Below are 12,104 nucleotides of genomic sequence, written 5' to 3'. Positions count from 1 at the left end.
AGACACCTCATCTCAAACACATTCAAACTCCTTGTCTCTTTCTCTCTTATGTTTCATGTTTCTGCCCCATACAGTGCTGTTGGCACAATCACTCCTTCATACAGTCTCCTCTTAGCATCCATTCCCAAATGTCTATTTCTCATTACACTCTTTAATCCACCAAGGCATTTACTCACTTCTCTCAATCTACATTCTCCCTCCACCTTCACTCCACCTTTTCCTGCCACATTTGCACCCAAGTATCTAAAACTATCCACTTCCTCCAGTCGCTCTCCCTTAATGCTCACTTCCAGTCTACTGCCACTTTCACCCCTTGTACATCTCATCACCTTACTTTTACCCACATTTATCTTTAGCTTTCTTCTATCACATACTCTCCCAAACTCTGCCACCAACTTCCTCAATCCCTCCTCCGATCCTGCCACAAGCGCAGTGTCGTCCGCAAACAACAGCTGGCTCACCTCCCACTTTTCTCCAGTTTCCCCTTGCCCACTACCCTTGCATTTACCTCTCGCACCACCCCATCCATGTATAAGTTGAACAGCCAGGGTGACATAACGCATCCTTGATGAAGTCCCACCATTACCTCGAACCACTCACTCTCTCCATTTCTAATCCTGACACAAGCTCTACTACTCTCATAAATACTCTTGACAGCTCCCAGAAGCTTTCCTCCTATCCCGTATATCTGCATAACCTCCCACAGTGCCTTTCTGTCTACCCTGTCATAAGCTTTTTCTAGATCCATAAAAGCCCAAAAAACATCCTTCCCCTTTCCTATAGCTTTCTTACATATCTGTCTTACCACAAAGATCTGATCTACACAACCTCTACCTGTCCTAAATCCACACTGTTCCTCACCAATTACTCCTTCTGTTCCTCTCCTAATCCTCTCAATCAAGATCCTCCCATAAGCCTTCCCAACTACACTTAACAAGCTAATCCCTCTGAAACTACTACATTCACACTTGTCCCCTTTTCCCTTATAAAGAGGAATTATACAGGCACTCCTCCAGTCCTCCGGCACTCTACCCTCTCTCCAGCAAACATTAAATAACCTCACCAACCAGTCCACCATCACTGTACCTTCCTTTTTCAGACATTCTGCATGGCATCCATCCAGACCAGGTGCCTTACCTGCTTTCATCATCTTAACAACTGCCTTCACCTCATCCTTCCTTATTTCTCCTCCATTCTCCTCACTCATCACTCTCATTTTCTTCGCATTTCCCACTGCAGCTATCTTTCCTTCCCTATCCTCCTTCACATTTAGCAACTCCCAAAAATATTCTGCCCATCTTCCCCTTACTGCCTTCTCTTCCATTATCATCTCTCCATCTGCACCTTTTACCTTTTCTTCTCTACTTGATTCGCCTCCTCTTCCTCTCTCAATTTCTTTCCAAAACATCTTTTTATTACTTTCAAAATTTTCTGTCATACTCTTACCCCATTTCACATCTGCTCTCCTCTTTGCAAACTTTACCTTTTGACGAGTTAAACACCATGTGAGGACGGCGCCTTATTTGTACGTTTCGCGTATTAGAGCTTTTTCAAGTACAAGTTGAGATACAAATGCTTGAGATTAAATAAGGGGAAAGGAGGGAACGGGGAGAGAAAAGGGGGGGGGGAAGGAAGAGGAAGAGGAGGAGGAGGAGGAGAAGGGGGGGGGATTGGACACTGGGAAAGGATGAGAATGCTGGCCCAAACGTCCGTGGGCGAAATGTCCACAAAGGGTGGTTTAGATATTTAATATTTTGCTGGCCATGGGTATTAGGGGAATAATGGAAGGGAGATGTGGGTCTTTGTAAGTATGTAAGGGCTAGGTGGTGAGAAGAGTGTAGAGGAAAAGGAGGAAGGCATTTTGGATAGATTGAAATGAGTGCTTACAGAGTTCTGGGAAAAATGCCACTGTAGTGGTATTGGGAGATATTGGTGGTAGAGTAGGAGTGTCATTTAAAAATCATAATGGGGAGTTAATGGTGGAGATGTGTTTAGAGAGTTGATGATGGCTAACACAGTGTATAGGAATAAATTCAAGTATAAGTACACATGGGAGAGGGTGGTTGATAAGGCTTTGATGGATTATGTAGTGGTATCCAGGAAAAGAGTAGGTAAGGTTTTGGATGTCCATGTTCAGAGAGTGGGGGAATATCAGATAATTTTTTGGTGGAAGGCAAGTAGAGTGGAGAATAGGTGGAAAAACAGGAAAAGTACAGAGAGTAAGGTGTTAAGAATAAACTGTTAAATAAGGAAAAGGAGCAGGAAAACAAGAAGTGTGGGATGAGGTGGTGAAGGATAGGGTAGAGGTAGGAGTGACAAGATGTGCAAAGATGGTATGTGGAAGAAGGAGGATGGGAGGGAATAGAAGGGTAGTAAGTGGTAGGGTGATAAAGTGAAGAAGGTTGTAGAAGAGAAGTGAGCATTCACAGACTGGTTGCAAAGTAGGAGGAGAGAAGAGTGTGAGAGGTGCAAAGAAAAAAGAAGAAAAGCAAAACATAAGATAAAGGAGGTAAAAAAGGAAAACATGTAAAATGGGGAGGAGTATGACAGAAAATTTTGAGAGTAATAAAAAGATGTTTTGGAAGGAAGTTAAGAGAGGAAAGGGAGGCAAGTCAAGTAGAAAAGAAAAGGTAAAAAAGCACATATGAAGAGATGATAATGGAGAGGAGACAGTAAGGGGAAGATGGGTGGGTTATTCTAGAAAGCTGTTGAATGTGGAAGAGGATAGGGAAGGACTGGTGGTAGCAGTGAGAGGTGCTAAGAAAATGATGGCGATGGGAGGAGAAAATGGAGGAGAAATAAGAAAAGATGAGATGCAAGTAGCTCTGAAAGTGATGAGAATAGGTAAGGCTCCTAGATTAAATGGGTGTCATGTGGAGTGTCTGAATAAGGGAGGTACTGTTCAGTAATAGTGGACTGGCTAGCTAGTTTGTTTAATGTGTGGCTAAGGGAGGGTAGTGCCTGTATATTTTTGTTTTACAAGGAAAAAGGGGACAAATGTGAGTAGTAGTTTCAGAGGGATCAGTTTGTGAGTAGTTAGGAAGGTTTATGGGAGGGTTTTGATTGAGAGGATTGGGAGAGGAACAGAGGGGGTAATTGGTGAGGAACAGTGTGGCTTTAGGGAAGATAGGGATTGCATGGGTCAGATTTTGAAAAGGCTTATAACAGGGTAAACAGAAAGGCAATGTGGGGGGTGTTGCAGATATATGGGATTGGGTGAAAGCTGTTAAGGGCAGTCAGGTGGTGCAGGAGGTAAAGGTAAGGGTAATGGGCAAGGGATAGGAGATTATTAAAGGAAATGGAGAAAAGTGAGAGGTGAGCCAGTTGTTGTTTGCTGATGATACCTCTCTTGTGGCAAGGTCAGAGGGGGGTTATGGGAATTAATGATGGAGTTTGGAAAGGTATGCAGTACGAGAAAGTTGAAGGTAAATGTGGGTAAAGGTAAGGTGATGAGATGTACAAGGGGAAAGGATGGCAGCAAGTTGGACATAATTCTGAAAGGAGAGAGGCTGGAAGAAATGGATAACTTTAGGTATTTGGGGTCACATGTGGCAGGAAAGGGAGGAATGGAGGTAAATTGTAGATTGAGAGAAGCAAGTAAATACACTGGGGGATTAAAAAGCGTCATGATATAAGATAGGCATCGGGGAATGGGTGCAAAGAGGAGATTATATGAAGGGATGATTGTGTCAAAACCACTGTATGGAGTGGAGACTTAGAATTTAAGAGAGGCAAAATGGAAAAGTTTGAATGTGTTTGAGATGAAATGTGAGAAGTGTGGTAGGAGTTACAAGCTTGGACAGAGGGGGGACCTGGGTTGGAAAAGGAGATGGCAGATAGGGCTGATGAAAGAGTACTGGGATGGTTTGGACACATGGAAAGAATGTGTGAAGAAAGATTAGTAAAAGAGGTGTGGAAGGCAGAGGTAGATGAAGTGAACTTGCAGTGATGACAGAGAATGAGATAGATGGAGGGGTGAAAGGGGTGTTGAGCAAAAGGAGAACATCTGTTGAGCAAGGGAGGGAGAAGGCAAGACATAGGGGTGAGTGGAGAGTGGCTGTGTATAGATGATACTGTGATGCCAAGAAGGGAGCGGATGGAGGTTAGGAAGTAGTTATGTGTGAATTATATTTTGATGGAGCATGAAGGGGTTTCTCCCCATTTCTTTTTTTCTGTGAGAGGGGGTGTTGCGGATTAAGTGAAGTGGCCATACTGTGGATGTACTGTCTTGCTGCACTGCTTCTATCAGGGTAGTTGGCAGGATACAGGGACAACCTGTCATCCATGAGGAGCTACAATGAGAGGGAGGAAAGGGTGGTGGGTGGGGAGTGGGTATATGGCTTTTGACTAGGCTACCTCCCTTATAGGGGGGAAAAACCCATTGTATATAAATAGGTTTTGCTAGTTCACAAAAAGTGAGAGACTTCCATGTGGTAGGTCGGTGGATCATTAGTTCCATTCTTGCCAGTGATCTGAAGTTGAACAGAGATATGTAAAGGGGTTAGGTGAAATAGCCTTTGCTGAGGTAACATCATTGAGCTGAATGAAAGTGGCAGGCATCAGTCAGAATAGAGCATGGAGAGAGGCGATGAGGTAAAGAGGCCAGTCCATGTCAGTGGGGTTCATGGTTTGCTCCTTACACCAGTCCCAGTCCAAGATCCACAGATCATCACCATTAACTCAATGCCGCATTGACATTATGTATTTTTGCCCTGATTTATGTCATTTCCTAAGGAGCAGAAAATCATTGTAACTGATCTATTTGATACTTGTGGTTAATACATGAATAGAGAAAAGTAACTATTAATTTTGTACAACCAGATTCACTTGCAGCATGCAGAGATCATGAAATTGTTGCAATGCTAACTGTAATTCATAATGGTGTTTTATCCTGTATATTTCACTCACATGTATCAGTCCACCTTTAATGCAGCATTAGCTGTTTGTCATCTAGTGGCCTCACACCAAATACATTAGAATTCTTTCCCAACAGATCCATACAGGGTTGACTTTTTTTTTTTTTTTTTTCCTGGAAGAAATGATTTTTTCCATGTGTGGAAGAAAATAGGAAATAATGGAAGAAATGTCCATAATGTGGAAATAATAAATGTTCATTGGTAACCATATGACTACTTTATTTTACCTACAAACAAGGTTTATGGATCACTATTATTTGTGCTTATTGCAGAGGTAAGTACTAAAGGCTTCACATTCCATAAATATTACTTAGACAAATGTCTAAAACTGAAAAGTTGCAAGTTGTAATTGGAGTCCGTATTCTGTTCATAATGTGGAAATAATAAATGTGCATCAGTAACCATATGAATGCTTCATTTTACCTACAAGCAAGGTTTATGGATAAACATTCTTTATACTTATGCCAGACAGGTAAGTACTAACAGCTTCAAATTCCAAAGTTGCTCAGATGTCTAAAACTGAAAAGTTGCAAGTTGTAATTGGAGTCTGTAATCTACTTAATATTCACCTTCTTGCTTCCCTTTAAGCATACAATAACAAAGAAACAAGCTTTGTCCACACCCAAATGGTTCCATAGTTTGGAATGCATCATCCCAAAAGTTAAAAATATTCTCCCAACTGATGTAGATGATGCACCATCAGTGTGAAGAGATATGTCTCAAGAAGATGAAGTGCATGGTGCTAATTTAGTGTCAAATGGTAGCTTCAACATAGTCTACTTTTTTTTTTTTTTTTTTTTTCCCTCACTGATCTGGGATGAGACAGCTGCCCTGGTACTCGGGATGCAGTAAGTGTGCCACAAGATAGCATGGTCATATAACCTGCTCAAATCATTTCTTCACAGCTTGCCAATATTGAGCTAGAATAGGATCCACCAGGAAACTGAGTCAAGCATCATATACCACTGCAAGGCCTGAGTTGTCTTACTGACACACATCAAGTGCATTTACAATGGGAGAGAGTTACTCTTTCTGATGCCAGGCCTGGCAAGACAAATTGGAGTCCATGATCTGTCTCACAGTGCCCAAGACCATCTCAGATTCATGTTGTTGTACTATTTATATGTAGTGGACACAGTTGTTGATGAATATATCAATACTGGCTAACTGGGACTTCCAGCAAGTATCACCAGGCAGCTGAGGTTTCTGGCTGCCAGGGAATGCCTTCAGTCATCCAGAAGGAGTATGATGATTACATAAGAATTTAGAAATTTCACTGATACATTTCATAATGGATTCTGGAGTGATGTCCCCATCAAGGAGATTGAGCCAATGGGCTGAAAACCATACACATTGAGGTGTGGGTCCTCAATCTGCAGATCTTCTCCATATTCTTTTTGTTAGTGACAGCATTAGAACTCAATCCAAACTCTTGTTTCAGCATTGCAGATTGATGACTGACACATCTTGCAGTTTCACGCTGTCTTGTTGAAGGGTTCCTGTATCATTTGCATCCAGGAAGCAGGTAGCACTCAGTCTAGTAGTATGGGCTAGATCATAATGGATGTTTACCCAGCCATCCTCAATAAGTGTGATATTGTTTCCCTTAAGGTGGTTCTTCATCTGGATCTGAAGATCTTGTGTGACCTCATGTAGAAGAGGTCGTATGAGTTGAGTATGACTGGGTGGTAGTTAGGACCAAGAGCCTGGATGAGTTCAAAGAAGGAGGGATGATCCATAGCCATGAATGACAAGTTGCATGAGGAGAAAAACTTGGCAACAAGTTCATCTAGCTTGTCCTTCACAGCTCCACTGGTCTTGACAAAGTGAGAGGACATGTCATTCTTGATGGGGACTTTGGCAGGTGGCTAAGTAACAGGATCTTCAGAGTCCAAAGAAGTAAATGGATGGTTGACATCACATCTAGTTGACTGGGGTCATTTCAAACATTTGGGCCATTTACTGAAAAACTATTTCAGTGATAATTTTTAGGGGCAAGGCCATATGGTTTTTCATTGAGGTGTGCAGGAGTTTTCATGTGCATATCTAACAGAGTATGTTCTTTTATTCTTGTTTTGAGGTCTCTTTCCATTTGGCCCCAATAAACTCGTTCACAATCTCTACAAGGTATTTTGTAAACTCCTTGGCTGTCATCCATCTTAACTCTATGATGGACATTTACCACTTTACTGAATAGGCTGTTGGGATAGTTGAACACATAATTTATTTTATCCTTACATACTTTTGAAATGTATTATTAAATGGTAGAATGATACATTTCTTATCCCAAACAAACTTACTATTAGGGTTAGGAGTAGTTTTGTAGAAACTCATTTTAGGTTTGGTGAATGCTTTTGATAGGAACCAATTTGGATAACCTATTTTTGTAAGCTGGGAATGTATTGTGGCTAATTCAGTTTCAAAAAAAGGTGGACTGCAAATTCTGAGGGCTCTAAGAAATAGGCCCAAAGCTACACAGTATTTAATTTTGTCTGGGTGGTGGCTGAAAAAAATGTGTATAGCTTCCTGTATATGTGGGTTTTCTGTAATTCTCCTTCACAGTGTACAGAAAACCCACAGCTAGTTTGAGGGGTTTTGTTTCCCCTTAAAAGAGCTACCTAGGACTGTACTCCCAGTGTCGATTGAGGAGCTTCCAGCAGTCACCAAAGCATCTTTAACAGGAAAAGTTACTGCATACTTAGAATAATGCTAAACACATTCTCCAAACCTTTGAGTGGCTGAATGGATTGGTTTCAGTTGTGCCTTGATTTCCCATATTAACTTCAAGTGCAAAGGTGGGCAGTTTCACATTTTTTAAGCTGATAACCGAATTTGACTGCTATTAGACTGCCAAAAATTATGATTTGCAATAAACCCAGATAAAAAAAAAATTTTGCAACCCTTTGATAAAAATGTCAATTTTTCAAGTAATCATATTTTACTTTCATTCTTTTCACTTATGGTTTAAAGTCACAAACTCCCCCTACCAGAAGCCTTTGTAGCATGGAATTTAATGAACCATGCCCTTGGCTCAACTTCGCTGGTGGTAGGATTTGAACCGCCATAACCCACTCAGCCTGCGAGCTTCTTTGCCTTTGTAGTACTTTAATCAAAAATTTATTTTTGACCTTAAATGCTTGGTTTTCTTGTATTAGAAGTGGCTTAAAGGAAAAAAAAAACATTAAATTACCTTTGGAATCACTTAAAAATCTAATCCAATCCGACTTGACATGCTTCAATCTCTTTGAGTTGTGCCTATGTCTATGACTGGAAACTGTTGCAGTGTCTGGACGAGTGGAAGTAGTAAAGGGGTGCCAGTTGTAAGCTACAGGAATGAAAAGGTATAAAAGTTTCAAGTTTTGGTCGGGAGTGATTACCAACATCTTCATGGATCATCAATTGCAGGTACTCGCCACTGGTCTTGAAACGTTTTCATGTAAAACAGGAAAGGGGAGGAAATAGATCATGTTTACTACAGCTGTAGGAACATAAGCAAGAATTTAAATGTGTGATTTTACTATAATTCATACCACAGTTTCAGATTAATTTAGAAGCATTGAAACTCTTCATAATTCTATTAAACAAGTGGAATACTAAATACTAACTTACCATGCTCAACACCACCCCAGGTCTATCAAATGCAAAACTGAATTATTATGAAAGAGCGCAGGAGTTGTACAAAACTAAACAAGTGCAAGAAAAGTAGGACACATGCAAACTTCATAGGTCTTCCTTGAGCAATTTGTGGGCTGATCCAGTAGTGGTTACCTTAGTGCTGTGGGTCTCCTGTAGGGATCAGGACTGCAGACAGATCAATTGATGAATTATATCAACCTGTGGTTAAAAGTAATTTAAAACAAAATTATTCGCTAGCTTCCTACACCTCAGGAGGCTAGAAGGTCCCTTCATAAATCAGGAAATACGTCTGTACACCCTTATACTGCTGGCCACATTTGAACTGACCAACTCTACCTTCACCATAAGTAGTACTATCTACTATAGCATGTTCAGGTATGTTAAAAAATCATGCAAGGTGTAATGTCTTAAACATGCCACTATTTGTGGCTAAAGGCACAACACTAAAGCTACAACCACAAGAGGTGACTTTACTCACTGCTAAAGGTAGTGGCAACTACTTGCCACATGACGGTCACTCCTACAGAGTTGATCACACGAGACTACTCGCCACTGCACCTTGTCCACTGCCCTGGGTCAGAGGCAGTGTTGCAAGTCACAGCACATCCACAGCAAGGCCACTTCATTAAATTGGCAACCCCCACATGCATAAAAGGAAAAGACGGGGAGAAATCCCTTCGGGCTGCGTCAAATTTTGCTCACACATACTACCTCACCCCCCATCCCCCCACCCATTCCACCTCATGCATCACAACATCTTCTATATACAACCATTCTCCATTCACCCCTGTCTTCTGTCCTCTCCCATCCTTCCTCAACAGACATACCCCTCTTCCCCAAAGCCCCCATCACCCCATCCATCCATCTCATCCTAGGACGTCCCCTCATGTTCACTCCCTCCACATCTGCCTTCCATACCTCTTTTACTAGTCTTTCTTCACTCATTCTTTCCATGTGTCCAAAACATCCTAATACTCTTTCATCAACCCTATCTCCCAACTCCCTTTCCACCCCTTTTCTCCTCACCTCCTCATTTCTCACTCTATCTAGCCTAGTAACCCCCATCATACTTCTCAGACACCTCATCTCAAACACATTCAAACTCCTTCTCTCTTCTTCTCTCATGTTCCATGTTTCTGCCCCATACAGTGCTGTTGGCACAATCACTCCTTCATACAGTCTCCTCTTAGCATCCATTCCCAAATGTCTATTCCTCATTACACTTTTTAATCCACCAAGGCATTTACTCGCTTCTCTCAATCTACATTCTACCTCCACCTTCACTCCACCTTTTCCTGCCACATTTGCACCCAAGTATCTAAAAATGTCCACTTCCTCCAGTCGCTCTCCCTTAATGTTCACTTCCAGTGTGCTGCCACTTTCACCCTTTGTACATCTCATCACCTTACTTTTACCCACATTTATCTTCAGCTTTCTTCTATCACACACTCTACCAAACTCTGCCACCAACTTCCTCAATCCCTCCTCCGATCCTGCCACAAGCGCAGTGTCATCTGCAAACAACAGCTGGCTCACCTCCCACTTTTCTCCATTTTCTTTAACCATCTCTAATCCCTTACCCACCACCCCTGCATTTACCTCTTGCACCACCCCATCCATGTACAAGTTGAACAGCCAGGGCGACATAATGCATCCTTGACGAAGTCCCACCTTTACCTCGAACCACCAATCTCTCCATTTTTAATCCTGACACAAGCTCTACTACTCTCATAAAAACTCTTGACAGCTCCTAGAAGCTTTCCTCCTATCCCGTATATCCGCAAAACCTCCCACAGTGCCTTTCTGTCTACCCTGTTGTAAGCCTTTTCCAGATCCATAAAAGCCCAAAAAACATCCTTCCCCTTTCCTATGGCTTTCTTACATATCTGTCTTAACACATAAATCTGATCTACACAACCTCTATCCAACCTAAATCCACACTGTTTCTCACCAATTACTCCCTCTGTTCCTCTCCTAATCCTCTCAATCAAGATCCTCTCATAAGCCTTCCCAACTACACTTAACAAGCTAATCCCTCTGAAACTACTACATTCACACTTGTCCCCTTTTCCCTTGTGAAGTGGAACAATACAGGCACTCCTCCAGTCCTCCAGCACTCTACCCTATCTCCAGTAAGCCCTCTCTCCAGCTCTTATGGGAACCTACCAGGTAAAATTCTTAACTAATCTAATATCAACATTAAACAATAATTAGGACAGACCCAAGCTGTTGAATAGAGAGAAATAAAAGAGGGGGTTAGGAAGAAATAATGGGACAACTACAAACTGGGGTGTAACTAGAACTGGCCAAACTTTACTAATAGTCAAACCCAACTAGGTACAACTAAATTCAAACAGCAACCAGACGAGTGAACAGTTTTAAAGGTCTACTGAGTAGGTTTTCATAGAGTTGGTGAATTTTTGCTGGATGTATGGCTTAAGTCACTTTTTGATCAAATAATGCAGAAATAAATCCAATGCAATGTAATAAAAAAAGGCCTATCAAAATATCAGTAACATATGAACTTTTCCTTTGCCAACTTTCGGTTTTTCTCGTAAGGCTGTGATATCAAGCTTGCTGTTTACATCCTGATACCATGTGCATGCATTATAAAATGCCATGCCATGCTGCCAATTTGATCAGTGATCTGTCATATTTCATGTGTTAGCAAGGTTTTATAAAGTATTTAGTTCGAAAATAGTTTACTGTGTCACCGCAAGTGACAACAGTGATTCAACGAAACAAACATCAGTGCTGGAATCTTGTCACAGGGTTGTGTGCTTCTTTGTTCCCAAGTCCCAGCACTTTTTTTTTTTTTTTTTTTATGAAGAAAAAAAATTATGGTTTAACAAATTCATTAATCAACATTCAAGAACTCACTAGCCACAGTTTTCAACCTGGTTGGGTTCTCAAACAGTGGTATTTGAAATAAGATTAAGACCTTTGAGTGGTTGAATTTTTGAAGACGCAGGTCCCTTGCCTTGACATTTCTAGTCTTGACGTCTGTCAGGTACTAGAGCTCTGGGTACTCTGTGGCGACAGTTAGTGCGGACAGAGAATTTGGCACGTCTCTTCTGAGTTCGTAAAGCTCGAAAAGGCCACGGGTTAATATTGACTTTTCAAGTAAATTCTCAAAAGTTCAATCCCCGATTTATTAAACTAATATTTATTATATAAAGAGAGATTTAACAAGCAATAAAAGAGGAAGGGAGTTAAATCGTATCTTATTTAAAGTTACAATAGGCGCGGTTTAAAGCTTCAGGAAATGCTCTCGATTTGAAAGATGGAGACAACAACACTTTGCGGGAAAGTTTCCAAAACAAAATGGTAGGCACTAATAAAGATTCCTAATAAGGAAGATGCCCATTGAAATACCGGTAGGTAACAATTACCACAGAAGTAATGAAAGGAAGACAAGTACATATTTAACTTCAAACATCTCTTGATGTAATTTCAGTATGGTAATTCAGGCACAAGGGGGCTGAATTCATATTGAGAATGTATACATTTTGATTGAAAATCATAATTATTAATTTTCCATTTCCAGACTAC

This window comes from Oratosquilla oratoria, chromosome 12 (assembly GCF_046742065.1).
Source record: "Oratosquilla oratoria isolate Oo_2021 chromosome 12, ASM4674206v1, whole genome shotgun sequence".
In the NCBI taxonomy this organism is placed as follows: domain Eukaryota; kingdom Metazoa; phylum Arthropoda; class Malacostraca; order Stomatopoda; family Squillidae; genus Oratosquilla; species Oratosquilla oratoria.
The sequence above is the reverse complement of the archived record's forward strand: the minus strand, read 5'-3'. Positions refer to the sequence as shown.